The following is a 20,398-nucleotide window of genomic DNA, read 5'->3' on the forward strand; positions in this document are numbered from 1 at the left end:
CAGTGGTGATGCTAAAGATGAGAACCCTTCCACAAACCGTTTGTAATAACTTGCCAAACCCAGAAAACTTCTGATCTCTGTTACTATAGTTGGTCTTAGCCAGTTAATCATTGTTTCAATCTTGCTCGGGTCCACAGAAATTCCTTCACCTAAAATCACGTGACCTAAGAAAGTAACACGAGTTAACCAAAACTCGCACTTGCTAAACTTGGCATACAGCTGATGGACTCTTAATGTCTACAACACTAGTCTCAGATGACTCTCATGCTATTCATCACTCATTGAATATATCGGAATATCATTGATAAACACGATCACAAACTAATCTAGATATTCCTTGAATATACGGTTCATCAAATCCATGAAGATAACAAGAGCATTCATCAACTCGAATGTCATCACTGTGAACTCATAATGATCATATTGAGTACAAAATGTTGACTTAGGAACATTTTCCTTCCTAATTCTCAGCTGATGATATCCTATCTTCAAGTCGATCTTTGAGAAAATCGACGCTCCTTGCAACTGATCGAACAAATCATCGATTCTTGGGAATGGATACTTGTTCTTGATTGTTACCTGGTTGAGTTGCTGATAGTCGATGCACAAGCGCAACGAACCATCTTTCTTCTTTACGAATAGAACTAGTGCTCCCCAACGTGATGCACTGGGACGAATGAATCCTTTATCCAGTAGATCTTGCATCTGCACCTTTAGTTCCTTCAACTCTAATAACGTCATCCGATAAGGAGCTTTAGAGATTGGCTCTATCCCGGGTGCTAGCTCAATCACGAACTCAATTTCTCTCTCTAGTGGAAATCCTAGCAATTCCTTTAGAAAGACATCTGGAAATTCTTGCACAACTGAAATATCATCGATTTTTAGTTCCTCAACTGTCGTGTCCACGACAGTTGCCAGGAAATCTTGACAACCCTCGTCTAACAGATGAGTTGCCTCTAGCGACGAGATTAGGACAATCAAGGGTCCTCCTCAATTCCAGATAAACTCGAAACTTTTACCCTTTAACGGGTCAAACTGAATCGCTTTGCAATAACAGTCAATTATAGCTCATTGCTTGATGAGCCAGTCCATGCCAATAATTAAATCAAAGTCATACATGGCTAAGACTAATAAGTCTATTTTCCCCACTCACTCACCAATCGCTAACTTGCAACCAGAACAACCCAAAGCAGCAATAATTTTATCCTTCAATGGCGTAGATATGCAAAATGCTTACTCCAACAATATAGGAATTAACCCTAACAACTTAACATATTGCTCGGCAATAAAGGAATGAGTTGTTCCTGAGTTGAATAAGGCGTAAGTAGGATGATCGTTCAGTGAAACCATACCTGTGATCACGTTAGGCGCAACCTCTACCTGATCTTGTGTGATGGCATATACCATGCCCTGAATTGGTGGTCTTAGCTGACCTCCTTGCGGTGCAATCTGCGATGCATACCCTTTGATTTGTCCCATAGGTGGTAGTGGCGACAATTGTGGTTGTCTTCTTATCCTTCTCGAACAATTTCTGGCTATGTGACCCAGCTGGCTATGTTCAAAACGAGTGCTTGGCCTAGGTTGGCATGGGGTAGATTTGTGTCGCCTTCCACAAAAGCGACATATGCTATTCTGGTTAAACCGAGACTTACCAACTCCACCTTTCCTATTAGGCGGAATCTAGAATCTACCTCTTGTCATGGGCTTCTTTCTAAACTTGATCCAAACGATTCTTGTTCTTCAAACCTTCTTAAGAGGTCAACCTCCATCCGTGAATTCTAACGGTAGCAGAGGTTTTTCAATTCGGTGAAGCTTGCTTTTTGGCATTCAAACCTCTCATACTGTTAGAATTATGCAAATTTGACTCCATATTGGTCAATTGTCATGCTCCCCTGGCAGAGATGTTGGAACTCCTCTATCTTTTGTTTTTGGGCAATACTTGAGAAGTATTGATCATTAAAAGCTCTGAGGAAGGTATCTCACACCTGGACTACACCTTTCAAGAATGCGGTATCCTTGGTGGCTCTCCACCAAATGTTTGCATTACCTTGAAGTTGATACACAGCTAGTACCACCTTCTCTTCTTTGTTGCACATCAGAAGCGCGAATGCTTTCTCAAGATCTTAAATCCATAGTGAAACGGCCTCGGGGTCTCTAGTACCTGAAAATCTTGGCGGGCTTAGCTTTAGAAACTACTCGACGAGCTTATGGATCAGCCTTTCTCTCTGCACCACGACATTCTTAAGTTGAATTACGGCGGGTGCAACAACAGGTGCGGCAGTAGGTGCGGCCTCAGTAGTGGCGGCAACAGCAGTAGTACAACAGCAGTACAGCAGCCTAAGCGGTGGCTTAACAATAGTGGCTTGATTCTTAGCTTGCTGATCCATTCGATTCACTATGACCTCTAGCACTCGCATGATCCCTTGGATCTTAGGATCACTAGGGGCTACTAACCTAGCACCAACAGGAGGTGGTGCTACTCCACTGGCATTGGCCCTTGTCAGTGCCCTAGCTCTGTCTTCTCGGGTACTGACCTTAGTCGGCGTTCTAACCCGAGCTGTAGGCCTAACAGTTCTCTTGCTCGAAGTTCTCTGCTTTGGCTTGCTCATGGTTCAGTCTTTTCTACTGAAACCTACCTTCCAAATCCACACTGGATTAGAAGATGGGCAATACACACACGGCAAACAATTTTACCACACAACTACCATCAACATGCACTAGTCATGTATTTAAAGGCCTCTCCTACTTACTATCCCATTTCCATCGCACTTTATCACTCCAATTTCTAACTGTTGCTTTGATACCAGTTAAACGGGGATGTCACACCCTGATCCGCCGAGCATGTGCCCATCCCTCACCTTGGTCGATTAATAGTGACATCTTATGACGCATCACAGACCCTTTTATTTTAATACGCATGCGGAATCATATAAATAATCCCAAGACAATAAAACAATGGGATAGGAAAGCGGGGCTATATTTTTCGAACCTGAAAAACCACAACCACACTTTTATACAAAGCAAACCTCATAGTATATATTACAATACTATTAATAAAGTCTAGGTATCAAAAACATGGGTTCACGACTCACGGTTTGCAAAATAAGGGGTGGGGTCTCAATTTTCAACATACTATCCTCCTCATCGGATCCCCCTCCGATTCTTCCCGTTTTTCTTCAAGGTCCTCCTTGGGTCCTCATCCTCTGACCACTTCTTTTTCCATGCTTCAGTTGGAGTCCACTGTTGATTACTCTAGAGAGTTGGGATCATCACCCAATTTGGGATCCTTCGCATCAATCATCGATCCACCCTTAGGATCTGCTGTGCTCTTCCCGAGCGCAACCTCCAAAACATACCGGGGTACATTAGACTCCGGCATAGGACTCTCCCTTCGCCCGTCATGATAGTGATGATACCATGACCGATACCTAAGAGGCACCCTTTCAAGTTCACCCACGTCGACCTAGATAGTCGATTTCACCATCACATACTCCAATCCTTCAAGATGAAGGTGTATCGAGATATGATAACCTATTTTGTGACTTCCTCCGATATACCAAAATGCACGGGAGGAGGGGGAGGTGTTGCCATCGAAGGACCTGAAATGTTGTCCAATAATGGGGGTGAGACTATGTCTCAGCAAGTTCTACCTCTTAAGACTCGATTAGGAAGCCAATATGCCATAAAGGCTACTTAAGTACAAACAGGTGTCAAAGGACTTACCTTGCCTTAGTTCCTTCCTACAAGTTAGTTCAATTCATAAATGTTGACAGGTACATCATCCACTCAATTCAATCAGATCAACTCATCGATCAATCGACTCAGTCGATTACATATTATCGAGACCATCACACGGCCATCTCGATTAATCATTCTCAATTCTTAGCCACGGTTTAACAGGCACAACTTAGATTAAGTGGTAATCACGGCTCCACTAGAAACTTTTCTATATTTGGTGGTCATCACGGCCCCACCTGGCAATTTTCTAGGTTTAGTAGTAATCACGGCCCTATTGAGCAATTTTCTAGATTTAGTGGCATCACGGCCCCACTCGGCAATTTTTTAGATTTATACCCATATTATCTAATTTTTGGGATAAATCCCCATAACCTCTAATTTTGCTCAATTATCACAATCCGGTACTCAATTAAATAAATAGAGAGCACCTTAGTGATTAGCATGAAATTCCGGTCGTCGGCTATCCTAGCCTAATTTTTGAAAAATAAATAAATAAATAAATAAGTAATTATGGAAAATAACAAATAAATGCAATAAATCCAACTTAGGCCATTATAGCCTAATTGGAAGGCAAACAAACTTGAAAAATTTCAAGTTCCGTTCAATAAATAATAGCACGAGTCTACTCACTAATGTCACTGACTAACTACCTAATATGCATTGGCAGATAATTAAATTAACTAATCTAATTTAATCTATTCATCTAAACCATGCTTAATTAACCTAATCAATCCCTAATCGTAATTAACTGACTAAGCGGGGTTTAGTGTGTTCAACTCACTTGATTTGCGATCCGTCCAGATCAAAATGTCGGGAACGCAACGGGGAACGATTCTTCTCAAAACAGGCCTAGGATTCAAGACTCAGAACCACCTTAAAACGGGCCTAGACTCTTGCTGGAAACCCACTATTTTTGCTCTTTGTTTGTTGCTGTCGACAAAGAAGACGGCACCGTGGCCAAGACAAGGAAGACGGTAAGAAAAGGTTGGTGGTGGCAGCAAGTGGCCTCGACGGGACCTCCAGGTGGCGGAACGGTGGCTAACGGTGGCCTAAGATGGTTGGATAGCCTCCTGGACACATGAGCAAGGGTGGTTGAAGATGGATGGGCGACGGGAATGGTGCAGCACGTGGAGGGGCACGGCGGTGTGGCTTAGTGGCAAGCGGCGGCGTGAGGGGCGACGGTTGCTTCTCTCTTGCGGTCTTGCTGGGCTTCGAATGGTTGAAAAGGGGGGAGGGTGCTACGCGACTAGTCTTGAAGGGGAGGAAGAGTTGAGGAAGCAAGGGGGTCCTACCTTGGCCTTATTTTCCACATTTTGGTCCCCTTGACCATTTACAGCCATAGTTGCCTTCTTTGGCTCATATTTGTCCACCAAGACTCTTCTTAGGGCATTTGAAATGGTCCAAAACCATAGGGCAAGGGGGGGGCTACAATATTGGCTAAGTTTCCTTCCAATTAGACACTCGTTCTTGCTTAAATCAACATGATTCGGCCTTAATAAATTCAATCGACAGTCCTCGATTGATATTTTTCCTCACCAATACAACTCACTTGCTGCCCAAATTTGCGATAAAAAACGATCCCTGGCTTTTTTTGGACAAAAACGGCCCTAGGACGACTTTTTCCCAAAAAGTCTTGGGTTGTAGAAAAATCTTCTGAGACTGAGTTGACGTTCCTAGAATTTATTGTGATATGACAGAATTTGTAATTTCTGAAATCGGATTCAAATTCATAGTTAATTTCTATATGTCATGTTTTTAGCGTGACCTAGACTACCGGTCAATTTTCAAAATTTTTTAGTGCAAATGACCCGTGGTCGATTTTCTTTGAGCCACAATGAACCCGCTCGACACATTGACGACTCTCGGTTGTTGTGAAAATCTTGAGAATTCAAATATGGACATAGGGTACCAAAACGATAGAAAAATTAGTCTAGTGCCGGCCGACGAGAATATTCCAATTTAGTGGCATCACCCACGATTAGCCACATATCTCAGTCGAACCTACCTATCTTTGATCTCAAATCGATTTTTAACTATGTTGTAATGGCATCTAAAGATGAGCACGATCGAGAAACCGATTCACATTAAAATTCCTTAACGACTTCTTTGAATAGTCTAGTTATCTCGAGAGTGATCAGCTTTGAAAACAGCCTTATAAGCGTGTCGATGAAATGCCCGATCCATTCAATAAAAATAAGACTGAAAATATGGGATGTCACAAGAGAGACTTATTGTTTCAAGTAAAAGGGTTTATGTGGCCTCTAAGTGAATAGCTTAGGTATGTGGCACATTCTCATAATCTAAGAAAAGAGATATTTATGAGAGATTCATCTCCTTTGACCAAGTAAGTGTATGAGTCACCATTTGCATGAATGAAGTAGAGGTTAATATAGATGAAATAGGCATGACATTAACAAGGCTAAATTCATTATCTCAACTTGCTGATGGAAGCAAGCTAGAAATGCGAAGTTCAAAGTGAGACTTGCTGATGGAAGAAAAGCTAGAGATAAAAAGTTCAAAGCCTTACTTGTCAATGGAAGAGAGCCAAAAGAACAAATTTCTAAATATCGACGATCGTTCTAAGGAATCAAGGGATTTAGTACATAAATAAGAAAACTGGTGTTCATTCTAAATATCGATAAATTCAAAAAATATTTTGAACATTGTCAAAATGTTTAACAAAACCTTCCGAACATAAGGTTGATAATTAATCTTTGAACCATCAAAACATTTGGCAAAACTTTTTGAACATAAATGTTGACACCTGATTTTTAATTGACACGTCAAAAATGTAAAAAATCGAGATTATGGTTTCTGATCGTGATATAGCCCATTTCTTAACCGAAAGAATGTCATTTTTCATTTCTTTCTTTTGCATTGTCACTTATAAAAGATTTCCTATTCATTTTCAAGAGAAATTTGAAAAGTTAAATGGTTGACTTTTTGATTAACTCTTTGATCAAAAGTCAACCCCAAGTCAAAAGTTGGCTTTTTGCTCAAAAATATGTTAGATGGCTTTAATCTCACTTTAGCCCAAAATGGATGAGGATTTGCTTACGTAGGATTGGAAAGCTATCATTGGTTACCTAAGATAATGGCGGGGATTGCTTGTCCGGGACTGAAAATCTATTATCGATTACCTTGACATAACAAGGGAGAATCAACTACCTAGGACTAGAATACTATCATCGGTTGCCTGCGTAGTGATGAGGGTTCACCTATTTACAACTGGAAACCTATCATCGATCGCCCAAGATAATGGTGGGGGTTGCTTGTTCAGGACCGAAAATCTATTGTCGATTACCTTGACATAATGAGTAGGAATCAACTACCCAAGATCGGGATCCTATTCATTGGTTACCAAGTCTAAAGAAATTTTGGAAGGATAGCTCAGACAGGTTGAGTGTCAGTACACTTGAGAGGGAATACCTACACACTAACATGTAATCAAAGTATGGGTAGAGATTATACTTACTTGGTGACATCTTTGATCCTCGAGAGATGTCATTGGATTAAAATTCATAAATCACATCATACATTGGGCTAAAGACATATGTAAAGTTTAAACAAGGCGGTTGCTTGTCCAACTAAAAAGTACCAAAAAAGTATTCCCTAATTTTAACCACAAAAAATTGATAGGAGAGAAATTTTTTCTAATCAATGACGCAAAAAGTAAATTAAGAGATCTCGTGGATTCCATATATTCGAGAGAATCCTCTCTAAGGAAATGTTAATGGACCATGCCGGCCAAATTTATGTTAAAATTTATTCTTTAGTTAATAAACGACTGATCTTTACGAAAAAAACCATCGTTAGTTAGTAAATCCTATCGAACACGTTGATTTTAACGCGAAACGATTGAGTTGGACATTAAACTCGACGTGCGCTCTTTTCAACTTTTGTCTTTTTTGTAAAGTTGCATCGACGTCACTTTCAAAGTTAGGTATGAAAAAGCCGGAGTGAAACATGCTTTGGGTCACGTAAATGATGGAAAAGTCGCGATGGAAACTCGACCTGTGGGGATTAGGTCAAAATGAGTTTGGAAGGAATGGGTCTGAGCCGGCTGAGCTTGTTATAATACAAAGTTGACCTCTTGACAGCGCGCACGGTTGATGAGTCAAAGAGTGCAAGTGGGCTCACCCGCATTACACTCTCAGACATAGAGAGGGAGATGATGATTACTATTGTTGTTATTGTTGTTGTTGCTGCTGTTTTTTGGATAGTAAAGAGAGATATGATGTGAGGCATGAGCATTCTCGGGTATGATTAGAGTGTAAATTTAGATGACTAATTTCAATTGTAATGCATACTAATGCCAATCTCCGCATATCTTTTTATAACTCCCTTAGCATCAGTGTAAACTTGATTTCACAGAATTTAGCATCAATGTAAACTCGATTTCACTTATAGTGACCACATCATACTTGTTTTCAACCAAACGCAAAACTTGATCAAGGCAGTCCAATATGTATTCATTTAAGCATGGATCTAAAATAATATGTTGCCAAGTTATATTAATATTCGGCATTTAGAAAATGATTAATTTGGCCCCCGGGGGGGGGGGAATGCGTCAACAATCATTTTTGCAAAAAGTGGGTCGCGTTGCTTTCGGCCGAATATTATATTTCGTTCTCCACCACACGAACCTATGAAGTTTCTTTGTGGAAACCATAAATTAAAGTCAAATTAATGATTGAGACTGATGTCAGCTGGGGCTGGGATTATAAAAAAAGAAATATTATGTTGCTTTTATTATGTGGTTAATCAAAAAGGACGTCTCTCTCAAACCACACTCTCACAAAGAGCCAAAACCCCGTAACCTTAGCATAGAACAAGAGGGTCTGATCCTTTGTCTCTATCAGTCAATCTCTTTTTTGCCGCCAAAAGGGAAGGCGTTGAAACTATGTTTTCAGCCCCGTAGCACCTAGATTAAAATTGAATGTGACACCCCTCGAACGGCCCCCGATCTGTTGGGGTCGCCACAGTGCGCTTACTTTTCTCTTGTCCTGACAATATATCACTCTGATACCATAGAATCATAATAGGCCCATAACTCTTGGGGTTTATATCTTTTATATCAGTCCTTGCGTAGTTTATATAGCGGAAGCACATTCAACTACTCCCCCTTCACAAATTAAAACGATGCACACCAACTAAACACTTATATATATAAAGCCGTACACTTTTATTTACGTAACTAGGTGGACATTGTTCGATGATACATCCAAAAAGTGGCGTGGTTTCCTACACCTGGCTATACTTCAAAAGTGGTCTGATGACCTCAGCAACCACTTACTAAATGTCCATCTTTCAGTGCCGGCATTCCAAAAGTTTCCTTCCTCTGCTATCCTCCTCCTCGCAGTCATATCCAATCACTCGGTCCACCTGTTGGTGACGGTGGCGGCAGAGGTATCTTGTCTAGTCTGAAATGTTAGTCCCCAAACGAGGTGAGTACAATCACTCAGCAGTAAAAGATTCATCAAGCTATATCGACCATTATTATTAATATCCATATTCAAGTATGGTAGACAAAATAGGCAATCCATGAATGAGTATGCATCCAAACCATATAACTCTTCAATGCAATGACCAGTGCATTTCCAACCAATAAGATGTATCGTGTCTAGCTACACAAGTCCCGATCATGGGGCCAAATTGTAATGACACGTCCCATTTCATGCCATACAATTTAGTCTCATAACCAGACTACACTCACACTTAATCTAATCGTCCATTTTATCATTCAAAAGGTTTCATCTCCCAGAGGACCAATGTTTGCATCCTTCTGGGATTCCGCACCCAACCTGGCGTCGCGGAAGCCTTCTGGCATGTATTCAAAATACAACCAGGCATCCAAAGGGCATCGACTCATTCGAACCTCTAGGCATCTCGCGTCCCACCTGGCATCACGGGGAATCACTGGGGACCATAGACATGGTTACCCCTAACCTCCGAGCATGCATCATAATACAATCCCTCACCCTCCGGGCATGTATCATAATACAACCAGGCATCCCAATACTCCCGGGGAAAACCTCTGGGCATCCTGACTCCGGGGGCATCGTTGACCTGAGGGTTCAACGGTAACGATTTAGCATTTTAATTCACAAAATATTCTCAAATGCTAAAACAAGATGTCTCATGGACCCTCTATCACATCTCAATATTGCACAAATATTTACAGCCATTGCCATCATATCACATAGCCATTCGAAATACCTTCACTTTTGGATACTTTTGTAAAATTCAAGAACAGAATAGCCCAATTTTTACAATGCACAGTTCTGGTAGAAATTTTGAAATAAATACTAAATAGACTCAGAAAATTACGAAATTTTGACACATTATCAATGAGACCTAAAGAAAAAAATTTCATGAAGAACACCAAGTCAAATTCCATACACATCGAGAGTAAAAAACTTCAGTATTTCTTGCTACAGTTTCTGTAAAATTTCCAGATTTAGCATTTCTGTATGAAAATCATTTCGTCGGCCAAATATTGTCCATTTATGCTAATTTTTTGATATGTTACTCTAACAGATGTGCTCTCCAACTTTTGTTAACACTTCAAAATAAAATTTTGGCTAGAAAATTCCAAACAAATCGAGAAATCACTGGTGGTCATGCTGTTCTTCCGAAAACAGTTGCGAAAACAGTTTACTAGCCTAAAGAGGACTCTTCCTATACTTTGAGTTTCGGTATCCAACTTCCACAGCCAAGATTTAGAAGCACATTACACCACAATACAGCCTCTTTACTTCTAAAAAATTCACCATAGCTACATCCTTGAGTTCTCTTTTCAATTTAAAAGCAAAATCCACCATAAACTTGCTCCAATACCTCGGCCAGCTTCATCTCATTCATCACAAACAACATGCAGCTCCAAATCTCACATTTCCTCACATCTACCCACTCTTCACTAGATAAAACAGCAAGCAAAACATAGGTTGAAGAACTTCTACTTGCCTCTAATTCCTTAGCTTGATAGTAAGCAAAACCGAAAGTTCGGGCTTGGCTCAACGGCGATGAAGACCGGCGGCGACGACGGCAGCACACACGAGCACGGCTGAGGACAGTCCTTCTCTTTCCTCGCTGCTTGCACTTGCGCTCACCACTCTCCCTCTCCCTCTTTCTCTCTTACCCGCTCGCTCTACCTCTCTCTCTCAGTTTTTCTGTTTGGTTAGTCTCTTTCTTTGCTCACATCTACGAGCACATTAGTCTCTGGTTTTGTTAAAAACCAGTCAACTAAAGGGAGGTTTTCGGTGGCTGCAGCAGGAACGGACATCTCATCTACTCGTGTCCATGCATGAGAGCCCCACTTGACTTGCTGCCACCTTGCTTCTGTTGGGTTTTCATTTAATCATGTATAAGAAATATTAACATAAAGTACGCAGCGGAAACAAATATATATTTTACACATGATTTTCCTTAGGCGTTGTTCGTGCGTTTCAATCAAAAATCTAAACATAAAAGGGAGTTAAACGAAATACCTCTCGAAGTGCGCTTTGAAACAAGTCGGTTCGGATGTTCTACAGTACGAGTCCCACAAGCGTCGGACCTCTAGTTCAGACACACCAACAACGAACGTCGAACGGAAGAGAGAACCTTCGGATATTCTCCACTTCGATCGTGCTAGCAATCACGTGGAAAGAATCCGTCGTATTCTTGATGTATAGTAGTCACGGCCCGAACGAGAGAATTGTTTCTCTTCCTCGTGTCTCAAAGACACAAGAACACACGCACAATTTTCTCTCTGTTTTCAGCAAAGCATTTTCTCTCTAAAACCAAATGCACACCCACCTTTTCTCTGTCTTTTTAACAAAAGGAGCACACACCTCGTCACTACAATTTTTAACTCTTTTAAGGCATTTATTAGACGAGCACTTCACGGTTCAGCAACGGTTGCTGATCGTGGGATGAGCAACCGTTGCTGATCCTCACGATTATGCACGACAGTGCATAAACGGTCGGCAACCGCCGACCGTTCGTGCACAATTGCGTGCATGATGGTCAGCAGTTGCTGATCGTGCATGCTACGTGCATGATGGTCAGCAACTGCTGACCATCTCACACGATTTTGTGCAAATCGTGCATGTGCACGATTTTCGTGCACATGCACACTTTAATTAGTTGATTAATTAATTAAACAGATAAAGGATTAATTAAAATAACATAATCCTTAGCAGCTTTAGGGCATTTTCTAACAATCTCCCACTTGCACTAAAGCCAATTTGTTTGGTATGTTAACATATATCCACTTTGGGCATGCGTGTGCATCATATGCAAGTAGGCTTGTGACTATGATACAAATTAAATTAAATCTCATTTAATTTAATTTCAAATCGACTCAATTCGATTGTAGTAATTGCAAAGACATTTGCAATAATATTTCTCTCTTATTCCACGTCATCCTAGTTGTTTATGGTGTGTGACATCCCTAGGTTCATCACTAAGCTGGTAGTAAGACTTGTACTAACACATTAGTACTTCCAAAAGAATTAATTGTCCCGATTAATCTTTTAGGTCCTACAAGCCACGATTGACATCTAGCAATATGTCATGGCTACCCGAGATAGTGTGAATGCTTTAAGAACATAATGAACCCGGCTTTGGCTACGGTGTAATTCAATCCCTCTCGTCTTACTATGTCCCGATCAAACAAAGACCATGGAATATTTGTCAAGTCATTAATTCGATCATATGCACAAATCTAATTGACATGCATTTTATTCGAGACATAAACAATTTATTCTCGGTTACAACCCCGGCCGAGGATTTCAATGCGGTGTCACAATTAGATCGCATAGGACATCATTATCATACCTTGCATATAACAAGGAGACAGATTCCATATTGCGCACACGTGTATCTTCGTATATGAACAAACTATGACCATCAAGTATAAAGACGGATCGACGACCCGACATTATGTGCACCCGTGAACCATAGTTGTTCGATACACAAGTTAACACTGTACCTCAGGTCTAAGGATTATTTACACAAGACCAAAGCATGAACAATTAGACATTGACCACGCTAAAAGCTTCCATGTCGCTAATCGTTCCATATGCGTCACGTTCAGTGAATTTGTCTAATACAAACACCTGTGTTCTAACTCGTGCATCATAATACCCAATGACATGTGACTCATCATTCCCTTAAGTATCCAATACTTAATGGCGAGAGTTAAGAACACACCGGTCTCAACAGATTATTAATATCCACTTGATAATCCATCGACCGAACAATTTAAATATTCAGTCTAACTATTAACCGTCACATATATTCTTGACGTCTCAAGAATAGGTCTAGTTGCAACTGATCTTATGGAATCATTCATCAATATAAAATAATTGGACAAATGAATGAATACGTCGTTGCCATTAATTAAATAATAATAATGAAAGTACAACTGAAATCCCTAATATGTAACTATTACATAGTAGCTTTAGGGCATACATTCAACAATTTCCCAGTTACACTAAAGCCAACTTGTCGGTACCTCAAACCCATTTTGTCAATATGTCTTTCAAAAGAAGACGAGGTAAGGCCTTAGTGAAGGGATCTGCCACGTTTTCTCGCCGAGGCAATTTTCTGCAAGGCGATATCACCTCTCCCAACAATTTCTCGATGAGATGGAAGCGTCTCTCAATATGCTTGGACTTCGGTGAGACCTTGGTTCCTTAGCTTGAGATATCGCCCCATTGTTGTCACAAAACAATGTGATCGGTTGCTCAATTGAAGGAACGACTCCAAGTTCGAAATAAACTTCTTCATCCAAGCGGCTTCCTTTGCCGCTTCGTGCGCAACTACATACTACGCCTCGGTGGTGGAATCGGCGGTTATGCTTTGTTTGGAACTTTTCCAACTAACTTCCACCACCATTGAATGTAAAGACAAACCCAGGATGTAGATTTATAATCATTAGGATCCGATTGAAAATCGGAATCGTATAAGCTACAACTTTAAATTCTCCTTCTCCATATATCAAGAATAAATCTTTAGTCCTTCGCAAGTACTTAAGAATATTCTTGATTGCTATCCAAGTGCTCTTCTCCCGGATCGGATCCGATATCTCGCTGGTAATACTTACAGCATGTGCAATATCGGGTCTAGTACATAGCATAGCATACATTATGCTTCCAATAGCGGATGCATATGGTATCTTTGCCATCCGCTCTCTTTCTTCGGAGTGTTGGGACACATCTCCTTAGAAAGATGGATCCCTTGCCTAAAAGGCAATAATCCTCTCTTGGAACATTGCATGTTAAACCGTGTTAACACTTTGTCTATGTATGTAGATTGTGAGAGGCCAATCAATCGTCTTGATCTATCTCTATAGATCTTGATACCTAAAATGTAGGTTGCCTCTCCTAAATCTTTCATGGAGAATTTCTGTGACAAGAATAGTTTTATCGATGATATCATTGGTACATCATTTCCAATCAAAAGTATATCATCGACATACAAAACCAGAAATGCAATTGCACTCCCACCGATCTTCTTATATACACAAGGTTCATCCGGATTTTTGATGAAGCTAAACGATTTGACTACCTCATCAAAACGGATGTTCCAACTTCTGAGGCTTGTTTGAGTCCATAAATGGATCTCTTAAGCTTACACACCTTCATTTTTCACTATTGGATTCAAAACCCTGTGGCTGTTCCATATAGATGTCCTCATCGAGAAAACCATTTAGAAATGCCGTTTTGACATCCATCTGGAATATCTCATAATCAAGGTGTGCAGCTATAGCCAACATAATCCTAATGGATTTTAGCATGGCCACAGGTGAGAAAGTTTCGTCATAATCAATTCCTTCTTTTGACGATATCCTTTCGCCACCAGCCGTGCTTTGTAAATTCCAATTTGACCTTCAACATTCATCTTCCTCTTGAAGATCCATTTACAGCCAATTGGTACAATACCATCAAAGCAGGTCACTCAAGGTCCAAACCTCATTGGAATACATTGAATCCATTTCGGATTTCATGGCCTCTAGCCATTTACCGAATCGATGTCCAACATCGCCTCCTCATAGGTTTTAGGATCACCGAGTTGATCACTATCATTCACAATGAATAATGGTTCGATATCATCAACCAAGTGTCTATAACGAGCAGGTGGGCGAGACGTTCTCGCACTTCTCCTAAGAGGTTGTGTATCAGAAGCTCCCACCGAATCGAGATTGGTATCGAACTCGGTTGTTTGGCACTTCATTATTTTCTTCTTGTAAGACTATTTTCCGCCCAGCACCACTTTCTTGGATGAACCGATTCTCCAAAAGAAGCGTGCTTGCATACCAAAATTCTTTGGTTTGAATGAAAATAGAAATAATATCCAAGAGTTTCCTTTGGATATCCAATGAAGCGACCTTGTTCGGATCTTGCCTCCAATTTTTCCATTTTCAACTTTTTCACGAAAGTTGGACAACCCCAAATCTTAATATGATTAAGATCAGGTTTCCTACTATGCCATATCTCATAGGGCGTAGTTGGAACAATTTGGACGGCACTCTATTCAGTATATATACAGCAAGCTCAAGGGCATATCCCCAAAGGGATATTGGCAAATCGGTGTAACTCATCATAGACCGTACCATATCTAATAAAGTACGATTTCTTCGTTCGGATACACCATTATGTTCGAGTTCCGAGGTGTCCATTGTGATAAAATGCCATTCTCTTTAAGAAAGTCCAGAATTCAGTATTAAGGTATTCACCTCCTCGATCCGATCGAAGAGCCTTAATACATTTTCCTGTTTGTTTCTCAACTTCAGCCTTGAATTCCTTGAACTTTTCAAAGGATTCAGATTTATACTTCATGAGGTATAAATAACCATACCGTGATCGATCATCGGTGAAGGTAATGAAGTAATTATAACCACCTCTAGCAGTTTCATTAATCGGTCCACATACATCTGTATGTATTAATTCTAATATGTCAGCAGCTCGCGCACTTTGTCCCACAAAGGCGCTTTGGTCATTTTTCCTAGAAGACATGCCTCACAAGTCGAGTATGACTCAAAATTTAAAGGATCAATGTATCCATCATTACTCAACTTGTTAATTCTGTCTTCTCAATATGACCTAATCGGAGATGCCAAACATATTTTTATTTGGACCGTCTCTAGGGCGTTTATTAGTTATGGCATTTATATCAATTCTATTTTGCTTATTGGCATTGGTAATCGCATTACCGGACATTGTAATGGTATAAAGATTGTTGGTTAATAAGCTAGAACCAACACATATTCTATTATGATAAATAGAACATACATCATCAGCAAAAGAAAATTCATAATTCTCTTTACCCAAACGAGGTACGTAGATGATGTTCCTAACAGCATTCTTATAATGCAAACAGTTCTTTAAAACCAATACATGTCCAGAAGGCAAACATAAACGAAAAGTCCCTACAGCTAATGCAGCAACTCTTGCTCCATTGGCAAACGTCAGGACAATCTCATTTCGCCCCAACATCCTGCTTATTTCCAAATTCTGCAAAGACATACAAATATGTGAAGTTGCAGCAGAATCTAGAACCCATGAGCTGGATTCAGCACTAACCATAAGATTGGTTTCAATAAGCATAGACACCATACCTTCATAAGGTCGGTTCTTGGGCTTGACCTTCAAGCTCGCGAGGTACCTCTTGCAGTTCCTCCTCCAAAGTGCCCTTTGACACCACAAAGAATGACATTTCCCTTTATCAATCATGGGTTTTGGTTGCACAACAAGTTTGGCAGGCCTCTTCCATTTATTCTTCTTTAAAACAGTCTTACCCTTTGAAGAAGAAGCCTTAGTCATAGCCACTACATTTGGCCTCGTGTTATGCATTTCCTTCTCATAAACTACCAGCATGCTATGTAACTCAGCAAGAGTTTTCTCCATCTTATGCATGTGGAAGTTTTGGACAAAACCGTAGAAGGAATCGGGTAAAGATTGGAGGATCAAATCCACAGCTAACTCATTGTCCATAACGAGATTCAGCCTAGCCAATTCTTCAATGTGCCGATCATTTTCAAAGCATGATCATTAACAGATGATCCTTCAGCCATCCTCATACGGTACAATGCCTTAGATATCTCATATCTAGAGGTTCGACCATTCTCATCAAAGTATTCCTTTAAGTGCAAAATGATCGACCCAGATCTTCCATAGATTCATACTTCTTCTCGTAATTCATTGTTCATTGAAGCAAGCATATATGACCTAACTTTTAAGTCATCATCACGCCACTTATCATAAGTGACACGCTCCTCTTGGGTCCCACCCTCGGAAAGGAGGTTGGCATCTTTTCATCAAGCACATACCCAATTTTTTTGAATTGAGAACAATTCTCAAATTCCTCACCCAAGTGAAATTGGGTCCACTCAAACAATTCTTGTCAAGTATAGAAGCGAGTGGGTTTGTGGTCACCATTTTCGAGTAATAATATATCTTTGCAGAAAATAAATTGTTAGCTGTTGTATCTTTCAAAGTAACTATTTCATTTTGGCCTTTAAATGAAATAGATCATCCCACTAAATTTATATTCGAATCCCATACTCCTTAAGATGGGAAGCGGTAATCTTTGTTGGGTAAAGATTACTAGTGGGGATTGGAGTCCCACTAGCCCAAAGTCCACCTCACCTAACAGTTATTGGTGTCCTATGAACTTAGTGAGTGAACCAGCTTGTTCAACGCATCATATGCGAGTCCCAATCATAACTTCGGCCTCTAGACCATGAAAGCCTCACCTAACAGTTATTGGCATCATGATCATAGTTAAGTCTAGCCCATCGTCTCATGCAAGTATTGAAATCACAAATGATTCCCTCACCTAACAGTTATTGGAAATCATTTGGCTCCAACCCCACAGCATCATATGCATAATGGAGTGGTCCAATATTATAAATGGTAATTAACCCCTATGTATCCATAACCGATTAATTAACCATTATAATATTGGATCAAACCACAACGATGGAAGGCCACGAGTCCGAAACCCGTTTCGACTTAATATTCTTTGTAAGGAGATTTGGGTCGTTATTAACGGTCTCACTTTGCACATTAACCGGTTTAACATGCACGATACCATAAACACAATAAATAAATAGATATCACATAATATCTATCCTATGTGGTGATCATGGAATTATGGTTCAATGGGTCTCGAGCCAAAAAGACCCATTTAGCCATTTTAATGTTTTAATTATATGGACCTGCTCTTCACTTTTTCTTCAATCTTTGAACTCTTCAAAGACCGGGCCCAAAGAGCTCACCGGTTTAATGGCTCCTCCAATGGCTCCTCCTCTCTTGTAGTATTTACATCAACAATTGAAATACTAACCTATACTAAAATTACATATCAAGAGAAATTAAAGTAAAATAAAAGGAAGGGCGCAGCCTCCATTTAATAATTACATCCCCAAAAAGAATACTCCGTAATCATCATACATTCATCCATACAACAATCACAACAATTAGGATTTTCCATGATCACCACCCTTCCTTACGAGCCATAAATTCAAAATTTAAAGCTCTGGAAGGCATGCATAAAATTCTGCATATCATTTGCAAAATATAAACATCAAGTATAACAAGTTATAAATTTTTGATTCAAAATTGATTTAGTTCTAATTTTTGCTTAGTTGATTAAATTTATCAGATAAATTAATCAACTTCTATAGGCCACATAAGAGTAAGAGAACCAATTCTCTTAACAAAAATAAATTGGCCATTAGAACGCAAAAACATATTTGAACTATAAATCAATTAAACGCACGAAACGCCTAAGGTTGGCTCTGATACCACTGTTGGGTTTTCATTTAATCATGTATAAGAAATATTAACATAAAGTACGCAGCGGAAACAAATATATATTTTACACATGATTTTCCTTAGGCGTTGTTCGTGCGTTTCAATCAAAAATCTAAACATAAAAAGGAGTTAAACGAAATACCTCTCGAAGTGCGCTTTGAAACAAGTCGGTTCGGATGTTCTACAAGACGAGTCCCACAAGCGTCGGACCTCTAGTTCAGACACACCAACAACGAACGTCGAACGGAAGAGAGAACCGGATATTCTCCACTTCGATCGTGCTAGCAATCACGTGAAAGAATCCGTCGTATTCTTGATGTATAGTAGTCACGGCCCGAACGAGAGAATTGTTTCTCTTCCTCGTGTCTCAAAGACACAAGAACACACGCACAATTTTCTCTCTGTTTTCAGCAAAGCATTTTCTCTCTAAAAACCAAATGCACACCCACCTTTTCTCTGTCTTTTTAACAAAAGGAGCACACACCTCGTCACTACAATTTTTAACTCTTTTAAGGCATTTATTAGACGAGCACTTCACGGTTCAGCAACGGTTGCTGATCGTGGGATGAGCAACCGTTGCTGATCCTCACGATTATGCACGATTGTGCATAAACGGTCAGCAACCGCTGACCGTTCGTGCACAATTGCGTGCATGATGGTCAGCAGTTGCTGATCGTGCATGCTACGTGCATGATGGTCAGCAACTGCTGACCATCTCACACGATTTTGTGCAAATCGTGCATGTGCACGATTTCGTGCACATGCACACTTTAATTAGTTGATTAATTAATTAAACAGATAAAGGATTAATTAAAATAACATAATCCTTAGCAGCTTTAGGGCATTTTCTAACAGCTTCTCCATGCAAGATACGTGTTCGGTTCCTTGCTCCTGCGCTCAGTGCGCTGGCCAACCCATCCCCATGCAGCGAACGTGACTCTTCTTTTCGGTCAACTTCTCCATTTAGTTGACCCAGATGCTGCTGCCGCACGCCACCTCGCATGCTACATGCGAACGTGGCCTTTGCTGGCCGCTCGAAGCAACTCATGGTTGCTTCCTTCGGTCAACAATGCTCTCAATTGTTGACCGTCCAAGGTGTGGACGTGGCTGCGGTGCGGTGCTTCTCAGTCAACATTTCTCTCTTCTGTTGACTAACAAAGAGACGTGGGTATGGGCTGCTTGGTGGCCAATCTCCTCTATTATTATATGACCAGAATTTTGTGGTCGTTGGTGGGATTAGTCGCATGACCATGCAAGGAGAATTTCTTTTTCTCCGAAAGTTGATGTTTCGGAACGACCAGGGGTGATGAAACGATGGCTTAATGTTATATCAACAATGACGATAACGAAATAGTGTCCGTAAATTGAACCAATGATACGGTCTGACGACTCTTTCGTGGATCAGTGACGCTTTGTTACATATTCGAGGTCTGACGAAAACCTTGATGCCACATTGAATTAGTACTAACGTGGAAATGTTTAGGATGAAATTGGTCAAATTGAAAAAAATTAAGATTAAATTAATACAGATACAATAGATATATAACATTTTTGATACTTTTTCCAAGTGAACTAGTGTGGATGACCTAGCGTAGATGAGGGGCACAACTTGGACATCCAATATTTCCCCCATTATGGGGACAAAAAGTGGCACCGAAATGTGGGTTCGAGAATAAGATTTGTTTTGTATATGACACCTGTGACGGACAATAGTTTCTTTTATTTACTCTTGCTGGTTGCTTTCTTCAAAGAGGAAGGGTTGGATGGATTCTCTTGGGGTGGTTGCCCACCAAACATGGTCCGTTTCCCTTTAATTGAGATGGCGATGGACGTAAATTGTCCCAACCACCTTT

The sequence above is a fragment of the Eucalyptus grandis genome, chromosome 6 (genome assembly GCF_016545825.1).
Source record: "Eucalyptus grandis isolate ANBG69807.140 chromosome 6, ASM1654582v1, whole genome shotgun sequence".
Taxonomy (NCBI): domain Eukaryota; kingdom Viridiplantae; phylum Streptophyta; class Magnoliopsida; order Myrtales; family Myrtaceae; genus Eucalyptus; species Eucalyptus grandis.